Raw genomic sequence first — 21,311 nt, 5'->3', positions numbered from 1 at the left:
GAGTGAGAGTGGGGGAGGGGCAGAAAGAGAGGGATTCCCTAGTAGACTCCCTGCTGAGGAGGAAGCCCTACTGGGGGCTCCATCCCAGTACCCTAAGATCATCACCTGAGTTGAAATCAAGAGTTGGGTGTTTAACTGACTGAGTCACCCAGGTGCCCCAAGGATTTTATATTTATACCTCTTAGAAATGAAAAATATTCTAACGTGACAAGTAGTATGGACAGTATTACTGCCTTTATATCATTGACAAAGATTAAGATGTTTTAGAATAGCTTCCTAATATATCATTTATAGAACAGCATCTCTTTTAGTTAGTTCTGTTCTCTCTTCACTGACAAGCTCTATTTGGTTGTTACTCATCTGTGAAAGCTTATACATTAATGAGTAGTAAAGATTTCCCTCAAAAAGTAAATAAATTGATAATAATTAGCTTTTACTTTTCCTGCTTGAAAAACAGAGACATTCTAAAGATGCTGTAAAGATATTTTCTTCCATTTAACTCAGGACTTCAAAAAAGTAAATTTCTTTTTCTTGACAAGAATGCTATTTTGTGTGCGTGTGTGTGTGTCTGTGTTTTCTAATCTAAATCTGATTAGACATAAAATGCCTATATCCGAAGGAGACTGCAGGAAAACTGGAGATAACTTAGTAAGAATAGGCAATTAATTGGGAAAAATTTTTTTTTTTTTAAGATTTTATTTATTTATTTGACAGAAATCACAAGCAGGCAGAGAGGCAGAGAGAGAGAGCAGGAAGCAGGCTCTCTGCTGAGCAGAGAGCCCGATGCGGGGCTCGATCCCAGAACTCTGGGATCATGACCTGAGCCAAAGGCAGAGGCTTCAACCCGCTGAGCCACCCAGGCGCCCCTGATTGGGAAAATTTAATCAGTGATAGCATTTATCAAGAAGACATGAAGTTACAACAATCACGAAAAACATTACCTTTATATCAGGGATAAGAAATAAAGACCCCTTGTTTCTTTAACTATTTTATCTAAACATTATAAAAATAATGATACAATTTTGTGAGTGGGAATAATTGCAGAACATTCGAACAATTTGGTTTGTGTTTATATTTACACTGAAAGTTTCTATTTATTGTTTGATGGGGGTAGTGATGCCCTTGACATAGAAACACATTTTGTAGGTAGGCTAACAAGGATTTGAATCCCACTCTCTTTCATTCATCTTCATAAGCTATGTTTTATTCGTAGCAAGCATTTATTTAGTGTTTACTCTTAGCCGGTTGCTCTAAGTGCATGGATATTCCTTACCTATTTTATTTTATTTTTATTCCTTACCTCTTTTAATTCACAGAACAGCCCTTGGAATCACTTCTTCTGTAACACAAGTCTGTCACAGTAGTAAGTGATGAAGCTAGGATGTAAACTGAGTTCGTAAAACACCAAAGCCCATATTAAATATTGTGTCATACCACCTCCCTGTGCGATCCTGAGCAAATCACACACACACACACCCTAACTCTGTAACCCCCAAAGCTTTGGAAATTGCTAGTTTTTTCATAACTTATTTGGTGGCAAAATGAGACTTGAATGGATGAAAAACATTTACAGCCTTTGTTTATCCCATTTAGTGTGACTGCATACATGTTGCTGCAAAAATGGTGATGTATTTGATTTAGGGTGTCCTGTGGTTGATCTTCTCTGGAAATGTTAACAAAATATATGGTGTATGCACTGTATTAATTTTCTAAAATGTAAAAAATTCTGAAATCAGAAACATTCCCAGGTGGCTATGGCCCCTATTTAACTTCCATATTACTTTATTTTCTTTCTGTAGAGATGTTAACATCAAACCCAGTAGGTTTTAATAAGAATTATATGAAATAATTAACGTATGTAAGCATTTAAGGTTTGTGGCATATATGTATTTAATTTATTGGTATTGTTACTATCATTATCTTGGAATTTATATTCAACTGTGCAGAGTTTGGATCCTAAAGGTATTAGAATTGTTGAAAACATGAGTTTTGTTTAGCTTGCAGCTGAAGCCCAACACTGCTTTGTGTCTGTGTAGGATTAGTAGGAAACTATGCCTTCTACACATTGTAGTCACTTTGACTTACCACTGGCTATTTAACACAGTATGATTTTCTCCTGTAAGTGTTTGTTATCCCTTAGTGCAGTATTTCCTAACCTTTTTTGTGTCGCTGCACACAGAGAAAAGTCTTTCCTGAGATCAGTGAAGGAAGAGGGTGCTTGTGCACCGCTGCTCCAGGGTCTCCTGAGGGCCGAGGGAATCAATAGCATGGCACACTGTAACACTTTGACAAAACAGCCTAGAATTGTGTACACCAAACATTAGCGGAAGATAAATGAAATGATGAAGATTACAGTGAATTTACTTTTGTTACCTCTTTAAGTATCTATTTCAGAGTAGGTGAAAAAATCCACATAAAACTAGGTGAAAGTTATAATTTTTTAAATTGTTCATCTCTTAATTGTCTTCTAGCAGTCAAGAATGAAGTAGGTTAGAATTTTTTTTAAAAAGTAAGAGGTAGATTGACTGTTTTACATAGTGCTTTATATAATGTATTTGTTGGAATCTTAAGGATACTCATTTGTAAGTTAGAATTATGAAGAAACTATGACGCTGTTTCATCATTTAAAGCACTTCTAAGAGTAGATAGGACCAAAGATACATTTAATTTAGGGCATTTGTTTTTTTTAAGGGTCTGACATTTATTTTTTCCCCAAATATTACAGTAAAACGTAGGTAGGGTAGGATGATTTTGTCAGTTTTCTTTTTAATGTAAAATTCAGAGTTTGGCTGTTGGAAGTTATTTGCAACAGGCTTGTATGCACAGGATACAAGAAGTTGTTTCACATTATTCACCCACCCCGCCCCTTTGCCAAGTCTATGGGGTGAATCACAGCCAGATTAAAAAAGGAGTGTAGAGTTAATTCTCAACCAGATAATATGTTTCTAGAATGTTAGTTGAGATGTTTTCCTCAGCTATAAATTCAGGATAGGGAGGTGGGGCAAACAGTATATAGGGAGTTGTGAGTATAGCCCCTTTGGCTAAGGAATTTGAGGGTCAGGGAGACACTCCACATCCTATTGGTTTATCTTGAAGGAAAGGTTATTTAGTTTGAAGGATATAAACAGGATTTCTTTTTCTTGTGGTTCTTTGTGGAGGAGACTCTTTCCTTGCCTTCAGTTAACCCAAATGGGGTTAGCTGAGTCCATGGCATATCCAGGGGCCTATTTGCAGTTGGTGGGGCTCCTCTTTACCTTTTGAGGGATGCATTTCCTGTGCTTTTTCTCTTTTCCTTTTTTGTTTCTTAAGATTTTTAAAAATTTTTATTTATTTGATAGACAGAGATCACAAGTAGGCAGAGAGGCAAACAGAGAGAGAGAGAGGAGGAAGCAGGCTCCCTGCTGAGCAGAGAGCCTAATGCCCCAGGACCCTGGGATCATGACCTGAGCAGAAGGCAGAGGCTTTAACCCACTGAGCCACCCAGGCACCCCTCTTGTGCTTTTTCTTTTTTCATGGACTCGAATAGTGAGGTTGGGGACAGGAGGGAGGCAGAAGTGGAAACCGACTCCTTGGTACTCACTTAATTCTGAACAGACTTGGAGCTCTGTCTGCTCAAGTTGGGGTCTTTTTCAAGAGGAGTTTTCAGAGATAAAATAATTTTGACAGCCTTACAAATCTTTCTTTTAATACTTCAGAAATGTTCTAATTTGCGGGGTTTACCTCCTTCAAAAGCTTTAAGAATATTGGATGATTCTATAATAGTATATACCTCAGAATATGTTATTTTGGAAATAAATATTGTTAATATGTTATATTATGTTAGAATATGTTAGTTTGAAAAGAATGTGGCTGGCATTCAGCACTTCATTGAACCAGGGCTTATTATTTATCAGCTGCGTTCCTTAATTTTTCACAGAACGTTACATCTTCATCTAAATCACGAATCTGAATTATATTACTATAAAACCTAACAGTGTTCCCTAAGATAGCATAGTAGTAACTTTTGTAAGAAAAAACATGTTAGTGGGGAGCCTGGGTGGTTCAGTTGTTAAGCATCTGCCTTCAGCTCAGGTCATGATCCCAGAGTCCTGGGATTGAGCCCTGTATCGGGCTCCCTGCTCCAAGGGAAGCCTGCTTTTCCCTCACCCGCTCCCCCCTGCTTCCCCTCTCTCACTGTGTCTCTCTCTATCAAATAAATAAATAAAATCTTTAAAAAAAAAAAAAAGAAAGGAAGAAAGAAAAGAGAAAACAAATAGTAACAAAAATTGTTTCCCTTAGAGGAATAGAAAATAAAGATAATAACAAAATAAAATTCCAGAATATATGAAGTCATTAGGACTAAAACTCATGTATTACACATGTATTTTATATTTTTTATTTTATTGTAATGATTGGTATTCCTTGTCATCCCCACAGGCATGTTACAAAGATAAATACAGTCTTTTCTCAACTCTTTATTATTAACCTCAGAAATGTGCAAGTGTTGATGTGTTAAGAGTTTAGGGATTAGAAAGCTGCAAAAAATGAGTTTTCTGTCTCTTTTGGGAAATAGTGTTGCTTTGTGAGTGGAATTTGCAAGCCAGATAAATTCTGTAGAGTTAGTGAGTGGTAATGTAGTAGTCACTTTACAGAGTGTGGGGTCCTGAAACAGTTGGCCCAGGTGGATAGCAGTGCTGTAAGGGAGGGAAATCAAAGTTCACATACAAAGTATCCATAGGGACTCCACATTTTGCAGATTCTCTTTCCCTAAAACAAAAACAAAACTTTGTTTTTGGATCGTATTTCTCAGATTTCAGAACTCATTTTTTTCCTTTCAGAAAACTGAAGAATGGGAGAAAGATAAGACTGAAGCAGACATGGAAGAGTATGTATGGAACAATAGCTCCTCTGAAAAAAATATTCTGGAAACACATCTCCAAATCAAAGCTGCTGAGAAAAATCTGGATGTAAATAAAAAAGAGCTCCTTGCTACGAAAGAAGTTGAAGAGTACAAAAAGTCTGTTGTTAGTCTTAAGAATGAAGGGGACAATGAAAATACCCTTTCTCAGTACAAAGAATCAGTTCAGAAACTATTAAATCTAATGTGATTTATTTAGAAAAATCTCCTTGATTTAATTTTTATTTTATGATTTTTAAAAATCTCCTTGATTTAAAATCTCCATGATATAATTTTATAATTATCTCACTTTATATAAATTTGAAAATGCTAAAAAAAAACCGTTTTTACACATTTCAGATTTTTTTTATTAGTTTCAGAGGCTTAGTGATTATTATTAGTTTAGTGATTCATCAGTTGCATATAACATACCCAGTGCTCATTCCATCGGTTTCCCTTTTTAATACCCATCCCCCAGTTACCTCATCACCCCACCCACCTCCCCTTCAGCAACCCTCAGTGTGTTTCCTAGAGTTCAATGTCTCTTACAGTTTGCCTTCCTGTCAATTTTCATCTTATTTTATTTTTCCTTATCTTCTCCTGTGTTCATCTCTTTTATTTCTTAAATTCCACATATGAATGAAATCATATGGTATTTGTCTTTCTCTGACTTACTTATTTTGCTTAGCATAATACTCTAATTCTATCCACATTGTTGAAAACGATAGGATTTAATTCTTTCTGAATAAAAATACTACTGTGTATATATACCTCATCTTTATCCATTCATCTGTCAGTGGACATCTGGACGCTTTCCATATTGTGGCTGTGGTGGACGTTGCTACTCTAAACATTGGGGTGAGATGCCCCTTTGGATCACTGCATTCGTATCTTTGGGGTAAATACCCAGTAATGCAGTTGCTGGTTCATAGGGTAGCTCTGTTTTCAACTTTCTGAGGAACCTCCAAACTGTTTTCCAGAGCGGCTCACCAGTTTGCATTCCTACTAACAGTGTAAGAGGGTTCCCCTTTCTCCACATCTTCACCAACATCTGTTGTTCCTGACTTGTTAATTTTAGCCATTTTGACTGGTGTGAGATGGTATCTCATTATGGTTTTGATTTGTATTTCCCTCATGCTGTGTCTGCAAGCCATTTGTATCTTTTCTTTGGGGTAAAGTCTGTTGGCGTCTTCTGCCCATTTCTTGACTGGATTTTTTGATTTTTGGGTGTTGACTTTAATAAGTTTCTTTATAGATTTTGGATACTGGCCCTTTTTTTTTTTTTTAAATTTTATTTACTTGACAGACAGAGATCACAAGTAGGCAGAGAGAAAGGGGAAAGCAGGCTCCCCGCTGAGCAGAGAGCCCGATGCGGGGCTCGATCCCAGGACCCTGAGATCATGACCTGAGCCGAAGGCAGAGGCTTTAACCCACCGAGCCACCCAGGCGCCCCGGATACTGGCCCTTTATCTGATAAGCCATTTGCAAATATATTCTCCCATTCCATAGGTTGCCTTTTAATTTTGTCAGCTATTTGCTGTGCAAAAGCTTTTTATCTTGATGAAGTCTCAATAGTACATTTTTGCTTTTGTTTCCCTTGTCTTTGGAGACATATCTAGCAAAAAGTTGTTGCAGCTGAGGTAAGGTTGCTGCCTATATTTTCTTCTAGGATTTTGACAGATTCCTATCTCACGGTTAGGTCTTTCATCCATTTTGAGTCTATTTTTGTGATGGTGTAAGGAATTGGTCCGGTTTCATTCTTCTGCATGTGGCTGTCTAATTTTTTCAGCACCATTTGTTGAAGACACTGTCTTCTTTCCATTGGACATACTTTCCTGCTTTGTTGAAGATTAGTTGACCATAGAGTTGAGGGTCCATATCTGCTCTCTGTTCTGTTCCATTGATCTATGTGTCTGTTTTTGTGCCAGTACCATGCTGTGTTGCTGATTACAGCTTTGTAGTAGATTTTGGCTTTATTTGCTGGTCTTTTCCCAGCTCCTTTAGGTCTAAGGTTAGGTTGTGTATTTGGGACTTCTCTTGTTTCTTTCTTTCTTTCTTTCTTTCTCTCTTTCTTTCTTTCTTTCTTTCTTTTTAAAGATTTTATTTATTTATTTGACAGAGGGAGAGAGAGAGATCACAAGTAGGCAGAGAGGCAGGCAGAGAGAGGGGGAAGCAGACTCCCCACTGAGCAGAGAACCTGATGTGGGGCTCGATCCCAGAACCCTGTGATCATGACCCAAGCTGAAGGCAGAGGGTTTAACCCACTGAGCCACCCAGGCACCCTACTTCTCTTATTTCTTGAGAAAGGCTTATGTTACTATATACTTCCCTCTTAGGACCATCTTTGCTGTATCCCAAAGGTTCAGAACTATCCTGTTTTCACATTTATTTCCGTGTATATTTTGAGTTCTTCTCTAATTTCCTGATTGATTCTTTAATAAGGTGCTCTTTAACCAACATGTATTTGTGTTCCTTCCAATTTTTCTCTTGTGATTGAGTTCAGGTTTTAAAGCATGGTGTTCTAAAAATTTGCATGGTATGATCTCAGTCTTTCTGTACCAGTTGAGGCCTGATTTTTGATGCAGTATGTGATCTGTTCAGGGGAATGTTCCATGTACACTCAAGAAGAATGTGTATTCTGTTGCTTTAAGATGAAATGCTCTAAATAGATCTCTTAAGTCCATCTGGTCTGGTGTGTCATTCAAAGCCCTTGTTTCCTTTTTCATCTGCTTAGATGATCTGTCCATTGCAGTGAGTGGGGTGTTGAAGTCTCCAACTATGATTGTATTATTATCAGTGTGTTTCTTTAATTTTATTAATTGGTTTGTACAATTGGCTGCTCCCAAGTTAGGGGCATAAGTATTTACAGTTGTTAGATCTTCTTGTTGGGTAGACCCTTTTATTATGATACTGTGTCCTTTTCATCTCCTATTATAGTCTTTGGTTTAAAAAGTCTAGTTTGATGTAAGGATGGCTACTCCAGCTTTCTTTTGATATTCATTAACATGATAAATGGTTCTCCACCCCCTCATGCTCAATTTGGAGGTATCTTTGGGTCTAAAATGAGTCTCTTATAGACAGCATATCAATGGGTCTTGTTTTTTATCCACTCTGATATCATGTGTCTTTTGATTGGAACATTTAGTCCATTTACATTCAAAGTAATTACGTACGAAGTTATACCATTGTATTTTCAGTAAAGTCACTGTTTCTGTAGATTGTCACTGTTCCTTTCTGCTGTTTGTTACTTTTGGGTTCTCTTCCCTCAAAGGATCCCCTTTAATATTTCTTACAGGGCTAGTGTAGTGGTCAAAAATTCCTTTAGTTTTTGTCTAACCTGGAAACTCTTTATCTCTCCTTCTATTCTGAATGACAACCTTGCTGGATAAAAGTATTCTTGGTTGCATATTTTTCTCATTTGGTACCCTGAATATATCATGCCAGTCCTTACTGGCCTTCCAGGTCTCTGGGCAAGTCCGCTGTCAGCTTTATGTTTCTACCATTGTAGGTTATGGACCTCTTGTCCTAAGCTGCTTTCAGGTTTTTCTCTTTATCTGAAATTTGCAAGCTTTTTTATTGTATGTCCAAACACAACTCCAAACGGAGAGTAAGGGGTTAGAGAACCATTTATCATTACCTCAATCTTTTTATTGATTTTGAGGGGATGTCTCTGTCCCTCCTGGATTGAATGCCTATTTCCTTCCCCAGATTAGGGAAGTTCCCAGCTGTAATTTGTTCAAATAAACATTCTGCCCTCCCTCCTTCCCCTTCATCTTCTGGGACCCCTATTATCTGGATATTATTTTGCTTTATGGAATCACCGATTTCTGGAAGCTTTCCTTCGTGATTAAGTAGTTGTCTCTCTTCGGCTTACTTATATTCCATTATTTTGTCTTCTATATTACTGACTCTCCTGTGCCTTATTTATTGTCACTTTCAGAGCCTCCATTTTTTACCGCATCTCAGTAATAGCATTTTTAACTTTGGCATGACTGTATTTTAGTTCTTTTATTTCTACAGTAAGGTGTTCTTTAGTATCTTGAATGCTTTTTTCAAGCCCAACTTGTATCTTTATAATCATTGTTTTAAGTTCTAGTTCAGACATCTTACTTATATCCATATTAACTCCTGTTCTTCTTTCTTTTGTTATTAAGTTTCTCCATCTTGTTATTATGTCCAGAAAAGAAAAGAAGAAAGAGAGAGTAAAGACGACAATATTTCTAAGAAGTGGCCACTTTTCTCTTTGTAGCATTGCAGCATTTCTTTTATCAGATCTCTGGTTGAAAATGCAAGTGTTCAGAATGATTTGATAACTATCTAGCTGAATTCCAGGGATAAGACTAACATAGGGTCGTTACTACTCCACCATGTTAACTCTAGAAGCCACATCACATTTAAAATATTTTCTCGTACTAATGCATCATGGCAATGATTATTCAGCAGTTTTGTTATTTGTATGGTGTGGCAGTAGAACTGATTAGACGACCTGTGTGATTCCTTCTGGTTTGAAAGTATTTTAATTTTATTTCTGCCATCACTTTAATATTCATGTATATACATATGTTGTTATTTTATCTCCTATTTCTTTTTATACAAATTAGCACCTATTGGTTGCTTTTAAATCCAGATCTTCCTCAACTTAGGATGGGGTTATGTCCCAATAAATCCATCTTAAGATGAAAATATCGTAAGTTGAAAATATATTTAAAACACCTAACCTACCAAGCATCATAGCTTAGTTCAACCTACCTTAAACGTGCTCAGAACACTTAACATTAGCTTACAGTTGGCCAGAATCATCTATCACAGAGCCTATTTTATAATTAAGTGTTAAATATCTCATGAAGTTTATTGAATACTGTACTGAAAGTTAAAGAATGGTTTTATGGGTACAAAGTGGTTGTCATTAAACAGGTTGTTTACCCTTAGGATCACATGGCTGGATAGGAGCTTTGGCTGCTGCTGCCCAGTATCATGAAAATGTATCATCATGTATCACTAGTCTGGGAAAAGATCAAAATTCAAAATCTGAAGTATGGTTTCCTCAGTACGTTACTGCTTTCACACCATTATAAATTCAAAAAATCGTGAGTCAAAATAAGTCAGGACCAGCTGTAATGACTTTGGTTATTTAGGAGGCTAAGTCCAGAACGTACTTCCCTGTATATAGTTCAGTGCTTTTTTTTTTTACATAACTACTGTCCACCCAATGCCTTTTCTACAGATGCCAATTGTGATTAGAAACAGGTTCTTGGAAGTATTTTTCTAAACTGAAAAGTTTGCTCCATTCCTCTCTTTTGGGCTCACTTTATGTTAATTCAACTCTGCTTAGCATCCTTCTTCCTGTTTTCTGGGGCTCACTTCTCCAAGCCAATGCTTGCAGAAAAGTGGAAATGGAGGTTAACTGGTATTCATCTCTTTAGATTCCCCAGTTAGAGTTTCTGCAGCTCAGAAAAGAGATGAGGTGTAAGACCTTGAAATTAATTGGAGTAAATGACAAAGTAAGACTTGTCCTATGAAACATTCCATTCGATTTAACTGTCAATTCAGTCTTTTTATCTATTATGTCTACCACTTCCAAAGTTGTAAGTGGTTAAGTTAATTAAAATAGAATTTTATTTTCTATTGATTTTAATTACTTGGAATTAATGAGTTTGTTACTTGTCCAAAACTTACTTTGCCTAACAGAATTAGAGAACATAAATGAAAGCCAAAAAGAATTTGAAAACAGTTACTCAAAGGCTTTATATGAAATGGAGGTATGATTTAGTATTAGCAAGTTCAAGAATCTGTATGTTATTAAGTATGATAAGATGACCTTGACTGCAAAAAGAGAGATACATTGTAACCCACTGCATAGAAATAGTAAATTAGGGTGCTTGGGTGGCTCAGTGGGTTAAGCCGCTGCCTTTGGCTCAGGTCACGATCTCAGGGTCCTGGGATTGAGTCCTGAATTGGACTCTCCGCTTGGCGGGGAGCCTGCTCCCCCCACCCCCGACCCCCCCGCCTGTATCTCTGCCTGCTTGTGATCTCTCTCTGTCAAATAAATAAATAAAACCTTTTTAAAAAATATATAAATAAGTAATAAAAATAAAAAATTTTTTATTAAAAAAATAAAAATTAAAAAATAAATTAAAATTAAAAATTAAAAGCATACTTTAAGTGTATTGAAATGTTATATTTCTTAGAGATTCATGGAGTTTAAGGAATTTCAGATGCAGAAACAGTATTGAAGAAGGGAACATTTTGAAAATAGAGGTTGAGGAGAAATCCTTTGGGAACATGTAAAGAGATGGTAGGTTAGGGTCATCCATCTTTTGAAATAATACTATAATAATAGATAAAACAGAGGAGGTAATGCTGTGTAATAAAAAATCTGACCTGGCCCAAAGAGAGGTCTGGCCTTTGCTTGCAGCTTCTAGGAGGTAATCTATGTCATACCTCATAGGAATATCTTTGTTTAGGGTGAGAGCCAGTCACAATGGATTTTAGGGTGGAGCTGGCCACACCTGACAGTCTTAGCCATGCCGGCAAAACCACATGATTTAGAGGAAGGGGCATTAAGTCACCTGGGATCAGTCCACCTGGCAGCTGAGATCAACCACCCAGGTAATCACTCGGTCATACCCATGCAATAGAGCCTCTATAAAATCTTTGAACTGCTAAAGTTTGGGCAGGTTTCCCTGGCTGGCAGTACTCTGGGCATATTACCATACACTGGTGCAGGAAAAGTAACATATCTTGCCTCTAGGGGCAGACACCAGAAACTATAACTTTGGAACCCTCTGTGACTTCATTCTATGTGCTTCTTTCCTTGGCTGACTTTAATCCATATCCTTTCCCTGTGATAAACCATAACCATGAGTATAACAGCTTTCCTTGAGTTCTGTGAATTATTCTAGTGAATTACCAAACCTGAGGGTGGTTTTTCAGACAGACCTCCCCGCTCCAAATTTATACTTGGTGTCTCACAGAGCACTGTACCCTCTAGCCTTTGCAGTTTGGGTATCTCCAGGCAACTGATCTGAAGATAGGCTGTAGCACTGACACCTAATGGCAAAATCTTAGAGCTGTGAGATTAATACAGAACTGCCTCAGATAGAAAGCAGTTACGATCATTATAATTTTAGCAATAATTAAACTACTGTTTTTCATTAATCGGATCTTTACCCATCCTTTAAGATATTAATTGAGCCAATATATACAATGAACATCATATTTATCCTTTAACCAAGTCTAAGGGATATTTGCTACATTGATAACACATTGACTGCTGACATCAAACTTAAAATTATATAACTCAGAAGTTGCTTAAACACATAGGCAACTAAGAAGTAGGATAAATCTGTTCCCTTAATTGTGACATGCTTTAGTTCTTTCTTTGCATATGTCTTCCCCAACAGTGGTAAGTATTTCATAATACTGGACAGTTACAGACTTTTTAAAAGAGGTCTGGCTAGTTACAATGTTGGGAGGATTTCAGTATTATCATTACTTTGCAATTGAGTTTAACAATCTTGGCCTTGGTTGTTGACTGGTTGTTGGCCTTGAGAATCTTTTATTGTTTCTTAAGAAAGTTTTAAATTCTATCCAGAAGTTCTCTTTTGGTCCTTGTGGCTTCCAGGAAGGACATGGTTTCTAGGCTCGGCGATTTTTGCTTCCTGGCTGACACTGGCCTGGTTGCATCTGCAGTCTAATAAATGTCTTCAGTTTATCTGATGGTCACAGATAGTGGCTGAAGAAGAGGAGTATGAGTTTGGTTTCTTACAAATGTAAATATGTTTTCTCAAATTATGGTCATTTTTATAAAACTACCAATTTTAGGAAATGAGCAAATTCTAAGAAACCCCAAGGAAGAAAAATGTTTTTCTAGCACCCCTGGTTTTTTGGAAACCTTTAAAAGCTTGTATATAAAAAATAAAATAAGGTAAATTAAAAACTTGCATATATTTTAAAGAAAAATAGTCTTTTAAAAGATTGTACAAATAATTTTTAAAGACTGCTTCCTGAGTTATTTATTGAAATATAATTTTAGGGTAATTTAAGTCTTTATATCCTCCCTTTGTAATATGAATAATTTTTTTCCTAATGAATTGGGAAAGAAATTGATAAAATTTAATATTTAATATCATGACTAGTAAATAAGGGTAAGTTGATGACATTTTAAAAATCAGATTTTTATTTGTAGCTAATATTCCACTGATAGAGATTTTTTATATTTCTTCCTTATATTACAAAAAGAAACAGACATATTTTTCCCCCACATAGTATCAACACTAGGGAAAGAAACAGAAACACCTCTTAAGCCACTGGACAGTTTGTTTTAACATAAGAGAGAACAATACTGTTTTATTAATCCTGTAATAGGGCTTTCTTTTATCTATTCTTGCGTATTGGCTGTCTTTTAGTATCTCTCCTCACATTTAAAAAGAGTTTCAAGGGTTAGATTAAGGGTCTAAAGCTTAAAATCATTGGAGACTTGATTGAATTAAAGTGTCTGCACTTCAGGGTGGGGGTGGGGGTAGATCTGGTGTAAGATTTGGACAGAGCTCAAATACCTACAGCTAATGCTTGCACCTGGGAAAACACTACATACACGTGAGGGCTGTAAACTAAAACTCCCAAACTTTATTCAACAGAGATCAACACAATTCCAGTACCAGAGTTAAAGGCATGTCAACTTTAAAAAATGAAGATGGTTTAGGATTAAGTAGAATTAATCAATCGAACATCAAAACTAAATTTTTTTAAAAGGCAGCATTTGCACATGTGTTAGTAACTGTAATAATAGCACTTTTCTGTCCAATCCACTAAAAGATTTTATTAACATACATGACAATTATTTGACCTTGACAGGAAACATATGATATTATGGTGTTTTCCTCTCTGTATTTTTTTTTTCCATGTTTTTTGGAGGCTTTTAATCTAACAGTGATTTCCAGCATGAACTTTTGAACCAGATATCTATTAAATCCTGCCCTCCCTAATATTAAGCTATGTGACTTTAGGGAAGATAGCCTCTCTCTTCTCATTTTCCTCATCTGTAAAATGTGATAATAATACTATAGTCATTTTAAAAAGTATATCTAATTCATAAAATTATATCCATGAGGGAATACATGTATAGCACTTAGAAGCATATCTCTCACACTGTGCTAAACAAGTGCAGGGGTCAGAATTTTGGAACTTTGGCAAAGGGTAGACTATTCACAAAATAGAAATGATCAAAGCAGTTAAGTTTATGAAGATTATGGCCTTGCAATCCTGCGCAATATTTATTTTTTTTAAACAAACAGCCCTTGTCTTACAGAAAACTAAAAACGATACCCTTGAAAGCTTACAATCTTGTAACTTTTACTATGAAGAGTTCTTCTTTAGAGTGTTAACTTTTTGACATGCCTGGATCCTGCCTTTCTCTGCCCTGGCTTATACTGGCCCTGCTGCTTTCTCCAGCATCCAGATGCTAGGATGATCATACAACAGCAAAGAAAGATGACAGAGGTACAGAGGGCCACTGGAGCCAGCCACATCTTTGAAGTCACAGATGCCCCATCAGGTGTCATGTCTTCATTCTCAGCTGTGTGGTTTCTGCTGTTGGACCCCTTGGTTTTATTTAGTAATTGCTTGCTACTGTTGAGTCGGGATGGAATAGGCCTATGAAAAGCTTTTGTGTCTATGGGAACAAAGAAAGGAGAAATAGTCTTGTTATCTGGATTATTGATGAAATCAGTGCTGTGTGACACCATATTTACCTCTGTGGTAATGGAGTTATTCAGGGAAATGAGTTTTGCCCAAGAATCTGTGGTTAACTCCTTGGAATACCTAGTACTGTTTCTGTTGACAACCAAATCTTGATGTGTGGTTGATGACGGCATCTCTGTTGATGGTAGCATTTGGTTTATCACTGTGGTTTGTTGTTCATCTAAATGCGTAGCTTTTAAAATCCTTAGTCTGTCCCGTGTGTTAGATGAGGAACGAGTATTTAGATATGTGGGACGTGATTGTTCAAAAACCAGCAAATCTGGATCTATACCTGAAAGATAAATAAGGCATCATTCATTTTATTTTTTATTTCAAGGAGAGAATATCAAAGCACAGCTTGGAGAAGTCTTGGGTTTGCCACCAAGTTAGTGAACTGAGCTTAAGTTCAAGTTCTACTATTGCATATTTCTGGAAGGCTTAGAAACGTACTGGCCACATTTGAATTTATCTTAACTTTCAAGAACACTTTCTGTTACAAACAGCTGGCTCCATCATGGAGGATTCTTTGTGTCTGCCGGGGCTTCTGGGTAACAATAGCCAATGTTAGTGCAAGAATTGCAAAAAAAGCAGTAACCATTTGAGATATGAAGCATCTTAAAGTTTTAAAAAAATAAATAATACAGAAGTATAACTGTATTCAAAATCATGAGCAAAGCCCTCTGTCTCCTCCCTTCCCAGTCCCTGAAGGTAATGACTTTGTCTTCAGTATTTTCTCTCTTGTAAAGGAACTCCTTTCCCTCTGACTTCAGACACAAGCAAATATTGCTCTGTCTATAAAGGGGAGGGGAAAAAACTTCTCAACAGCTTTTCAGTTGTCTCTCCTATCAGTTTCTGTCTCTCTGCCTCTCTCCCTCTCAACATAACGATATCCATTTCCTTTCTTTGTTGTTTGCCTTCTGCCATCTTGTTCCATCCACACTATTCTGTCAGAATTATGCTTCTGAGATAATCAGTAGTTTCCATATTTCCTGGCCACCTCATTGTTCTGACTTCTCTTTTACCCTCAATCCTGCTGGCCATCCTTTCCCTAAAATTCTCCTCTGTGACTCCCTGGAATGCAGACTCTCTTGACACTTTATCTCAGATTGCCTGTTTCTCATTTTTTCTTTCTTTAGCTGGTTCTCTCCTTGGTTCAAATTGGTTGTGTGCTTTCCACAATCTTTAGTCTGTTCTCTTTTCCCTTCATCTCACCCCTTCACCACACACACACACGAGTATCCTCATCGGCTGTCACCATTATATCAGTGGCACTGAAATCCGCATCACCTGTTATTTCCTCTTTCTCCGTCCCTGGTCTCATTGCTCCTGTGGTCTACTGAAGGTTCCCACCTAGACATCTCATGTCATCACTGAACAGTCCCAAAGCCAAAATCATTTTGTCTGGCTCTCTATCCCTTTCCGTGACCTCACCAATCTTCCATCACCCAAGCTGAAATCTATGTACTGCAGAGCAATCTTGGACTCCACTTTCTTCTTTTCCTTCATCCAAAAAGTGGTTCCTATCTGGTTCCCTCCCAATGTGCTGGTAATCATCCCTCCTCTTCATTGCAGTTACGGTCACCTTCTCCAGATCTAATGCTTCCCTGACTAGATATTCTAATTCGCATCCTGCATATTATTTTTCCAGACTAAAGACAATCACACTCATCACTTTAATGATAACGTTCTCTCACTAAATTCTTTTGCTGGTTCTCTGTTGCTGACAATGTCAAGTCCAAACACTGCTTTGTCCAAAACACTTTTGTAACCTGGCCTACCCTATCCTTACCCAGATTTTCATTGCAACCCCAAAAGTGCCCCTTTTGTAGCCAGATCTGTTTTCTACTCTCCCGTCGTTTGATATAGAACTCCTTGTCTTGCTTCTGCCTGGCCTCTTCCACGAAGCTGCCTCTGAACATAGGTTTCTTTAGTCTCTTCTTTTGAGTGCTTGTACTTGAGGCAGTATCATACATTTTTGTATTTAATTAGGTTCTACACTAATTGTGAGCCTTGTCATATCAACTAGATTGTAAGAAACTCGAGGGCAGACATACAGCTGCCATCTTCTGCAATGCTGCTCCTGGCCTGAATTAGGTGTTCAGTAAATAAAACCAATGACGAAATTTAGCGCCTTTGTATCCGGATGGCAAAAATCTATTCTTTCACATTTACCAATTTGTACCATGTGTTTGTATACATGGGCAAGGCACGCTTAAATGTGTATTTATCTAAAATAATGGTTATCTTGGGACCATTGGTAGGCTAATGTATGTTAGTATGTGCATTTCCTTGTCCTTGACATCAATCTTTGTAGAAGCCTTGTATACAGTGTCTGTCCATAGACCTCAAAACTGCCACTAAGCATTTTCTTTGTTCCTAGTAGTACGCTTAGCCCCTCCAGTAGGAATGCCTTCTTCTTCTTTTTTTTTTTTTTTAATTTACTTATTTTTTTCAGCGTAACAGTATTCACTATTAGGAATGCCTTTTTGGGCTTTTGCTAGGGGCTCCTGGAATATAGGTAATGCTTAAGCTCTTCTTTGATCACATACAATTTGTTATCATCTGGAATGAATTCATCAGTGCTGAGCATGCCAAACTAGAGCAAATTTATTTGTAGTTTTCTGCCCTGGATGCCCAAAAGTTTTCCAGATAGAGATCATGGGAAAATAGTGGTTCAGGTTGTTACCAGCCAGTTTCTAGGTTATACATCTCTACTAGAGCGTTACCAACATTCTTCAGCATAAACACAAAATGCACAAATCATTACCTTCTGGTACGTTGTATAAAATGGCACTGGTTCCAGGCTCTAATATGCAGCTCTCCAGTGTGGGGCAGTGAACATGGAGGCAGTTGACATTGTCATGCATGGGATCATGGTAGAAGACAGCCACGTTACAGGAAACTGAAAGGAAAAGTGCATCTGCAGGTGGTTTTGGTTTCTCCCAGCTGGAAGAGCTCTGAGTAGCTTCTATTTCTTCCAAGAACATGGCATTCACACCAGTATATTGCAGGGCTATGTTCAGACATCTCACAGAACATGGTGAACTACAGTAACTGTTTCTATGAATGTGGAAAATGCCCTTTTAAAAGAAACTGTCCATGGATTTTTCTCTAATCTTTCACACATTCCATTCCACACAGGATTACCTGGAATCATTTTCCAATCCCAGGATTTTATGTTCATGAAAAGTTCAGTTGGCTACAGAATCCCCTGGGGCTTATCAGATTTCTAGTTGCAGTGCCCTCTCAGAATGCTAATGCACCGGAGTTCACCAGAGAAAGAAAAACAAAAATCAAGTGACAGATGTTGTAACAAAAGAGGGAGTCATGGGAAGGCAAACACTGCAATTACTGGGAGAGGCCCAGATGGTAGAAAGGCAGCAGGCCAGGTGAACGCTACCCTGACCCTGATTATAGGGGAGCACTAGCCCCATTTGCAAATCACTCATCCAACGGAAAGCCCATTCAATGTCCTTTAAAGAGGAAGAGAGTCCACTGACAAGGATGTGAACATTTGGAATTCTAGTGGGTGGGGGTACGTCACTGATGCTATCCCCCTTCTCCTAAATAACTTTGCTCCATAAAATGCATCATGTTATTTCTGGAAACCCTTAAGTCTGATTTGCTGAGTGCCAGTATCCAGTCTGTCCTCCCTAAAGTACAAAACAGACTTTCCTCCTGCTGCAGTGTAGTAGGAACCATGCGCTGGGAAATCTCCATTGACCAAAGGTATCAACTTCTTTAATAAAATAAGATTACAGAGGGATAGCATACAATTACCAGACCTCAGAGTATCCCTAAAGCTGTTGTGGAACAGTGGTTGGCCAAACCTTTGCTGCTTCTGTGTAAGGTTAACTGTGGGGAGCTCTATCCCACCCCTCCCCCGTTACCTCTGGGCCAGCCAGGAGGATAAAGAAGAGGGCAGAATTCAATGAATAATACATTGCTGATACATTTTAGATTACAAATGCATTCCTTAAAGACTGGACTGTCAAGTTTAAGGGAAAGGATTAAAAAAGATTCAAATTTAGACATTTAAATTTTTGATAAGAAAGTAGTTGATGCTGTAAAGAGAACAATTTTAAAAGAAGTTTTATATTCCTCTTCGTGTACATTTTAGAGTTCCAGCTCTGAACAGGTTAGTTATTGCAGGACTGTGGGTTTTTAAAGTTCTGGCTTCCAGCTAAAAACAGACGTGTGTTCGTGCCCTTTCTTCTGGAGGAAGAAAACCCCAACTTGGAAGCTACAGAGGCTCTAAAATCATGGAATTCTACTGGATGCTTAAAGTATCCCTGGAAGTCCAGAGGACACAGTTTCCCTGCAATGGACAGTCAGGTAAATTGATACCATGGGAAAATGCTGAAAGGTACACCCCCACACACACCTTCCCTTCAGGCTTATGGGAGTTAGAAGCATCTTTAAGGTGAGAATCTAGATTGGCAACCTTTTCAAAAAAATTTCCCTTTGGGGCACCTGGGTGCCTCAGTCAGTTAAGCGTCTGCCTTTGGCTCAGCTCATGATCCCGGGTCCTGGGATCAAGCCCTGCATTGGGCTCCCTGCTAAACGGGAAATCTGTTTCTCCTTTCCCTCTGCTGTTGCCTCTGCTTGTACTCTCTCTTTCTCACACACACACACACACACACACACGCTCTCTCTCTCTCTCTCAAATAAATAAATTCTGTAAAAAAAAAAAATTCCCTTTAAAAAATTAATTGCTCTCTTGTGTGCCTGATTAACTTTCTAGGGCTTAGCCCGGGACAGCTTCTCACACTGTGGTCAGTTTACACCCTTGGGTAGCCTCAGTACACATCCCAGAAATCTGCCATGTGTACTTGGATAGGAGGCACTGGCAATTAATAAGTCAGTATCAAACCATGGAAAGAAAGTGTAGAAGAACCAAGAGAATTATTTTAACGTATTGTGTTGCTTTTGCTATTTCTTTCCAAGTAGCTTTAAAATCTTGGAAAAATGAAAAACAAATGAAAGTAGTCTTTAGACAATTATAACTGGAAATTCTGCAATAATGAAATGTTTTCCTTATTATAAACCTTGATCATATGACATGGGTGATGCTTAACTCTGATTCTGGACTTCAGACAAAAAAATCAGAATATTTAAAATATATATTTATTTTCTTTCTTTTTGCTAGTTGACATATATCTACCTATGTCCTTCAAAACATCTAAACAATCTAAATTCTTGCTCCATGCAACCCACATTTGCTCAACACAAACAAGCACATTTCAAAAATTTGAAATATTGAGATCACCAAAAGAAGTTTGAAAAAGAAATTATTGTATTATTTTTTGAAGCCAAATATGCCATTTTGGGGGGATGTGGAAATATTGTTAGTTAACCCTCGAGGAAATCGTTTCATTTAGCACTTTAGTGAAGAAAAGAAGATTCTGTGTTACCTGTGGGTTCCATGGCACTCTGGATCATCACCAGATTTGTAAACTGAGCCAGAACTGATCCAAATGGAAAGTCAGCCTCAATCTCTGTCCTGCCTCCCCCATCCCCTTGTCTCTCCCTCATCTTCCCTAGTCCTGATCATCTGTTCCCAGGTGATTTACTAAGATGTTTGGAAAACACTGACATAAAACTGACTGCAAAAAAATGGAAGTTTTACTTACATTAAGATGCTCAATCGGAATTAAATATGAACGATTTTTATTTTTTTTTAACATTTATTTGAGAGAGAGAGAGTGCACACATGGGTGGGTCAAGGTGGGGGTAGAGAGTGAGGGGGAGGAAAAAACAGACTCCCTGCTGAGCAGGGAGCCTGACCTGATGGGGGTGGTATAAAGATGAAAGGGGTTGGATCTCCTGTCCCTTCCCAGAGATCATGACCTGAGCTAAAGCCAAAAGTTGGATAGCCAACACACGGAGAATCACCCAAGAGACCCTGAGCCATTTTTAAAGAACTGTACTACTTTATAGTCATTTAAATTGTCCCACTTGCTTGCATGAAAGGAAAATATTTCAGTTTTGCTTGTTAAAAAAGAAAAGGAAATAATCTTTATTAACATGTTTTGCTTTTTATTAAATTGATATATGTTTCACTTTAAATACCCAAACTTTTGGGGCACCTGGGTGGCTCAGTTGTTAAACATCTACCTTCGGCTCAGGTTGTGATCCCAGGGTCCTGGGATTGAGCCCCACATTGGGCTCCCTGCTCCATGGGAAGCCTGCTTCTCCCTCTCCCACTCCCCCTGCTTGTGTTCCCTTTCGTGCTGTGTCTCTCTCTGTCAAATAAATAAATAAAAATCTCTAAAAAATTTTAAAAAATAAAAATAAAATAAAAATCCAAACTTACAGAAAAGCACAAAAAGGAATAAAAACTACAGTCCTATAGTCTTAACACTTTCATTAACATCCTTCTAGACATCTCTATAGAAAATATATATATATATATATATGCCATTGTACGTAAATGGATTCATGCTGTTCCAGAAACTGTTTTTTAAAGATTTATTTATTTATTTATTTGTTTGTTTTAGAGACAGAGAACATGAGTGGGAAGGGCAGAGAGTAGGGAGAGAGAATCTTAAGCAGACTGTACACTGAGCATGGACCCCACTCAGGGCTCAATCCCACGATCCCGAGGTCACGACCTGACTTGAAACCAAGAACCTGATGCTTAACTGACTCTGCCACACATTTGTCCCTCCAGAAACTGTTTTCTAAATACCCA

The 21,311-nt window shown here is 37.8% G+C and overlaps 2 pseudogenes across 2 annotated transcripts in view; one reads left to right on the top strand and one right to left on the bottom strand.

The window, feature by feature from the left end:
- LOC309868573 (small ribosomal subunit protein mS35-like) overlaps nt 1–5,087 on the top strand; it is a 41,985-nt pseudogene extending 36,898 nt beyond the window's left edge. Inside the window, exon 8 of the transcript in view lies at nt 4,818–5,087. The product of the transcript in view is annotated as a small ribosomal subunit protein mS35-like (transcript). The remainder of the gene's footprint in view (nt 1–4,817) is intronic.
- A 9,163-nt stretch (nt 5,088–14,250) lies between these two features.
- LOC309870378 (MANSC domain-containing protein 4 pseudogene) lies at nt 14,251–14,928 on the bottom strand (annotated as a pseudogene). Its single transcript has one exon. The product of its transcript is annotated as an MANSC domain-containing protein 4 pseudogene (transcript).
- Nucleotides 14,929–21,311: the final 6,383 nt, after the last annotated feature.

This window comes from Mustela nivalis (assembly GCF_964662115.1).
Source record: "Mustela nivalis genome assembly, chromosome: 7".
NCBI classification, from domain to species: Eukaryota; Metazoa; Chordata; class Mammalia; order Carnivora; family Mustelidae; genus Mustela; species Mustela nivalis.
The sequence above is the reverse complement of the archived record's forward strand: the minus strand, read 5'-3'. Positions and strand labels throughout refer to the sequence as shown.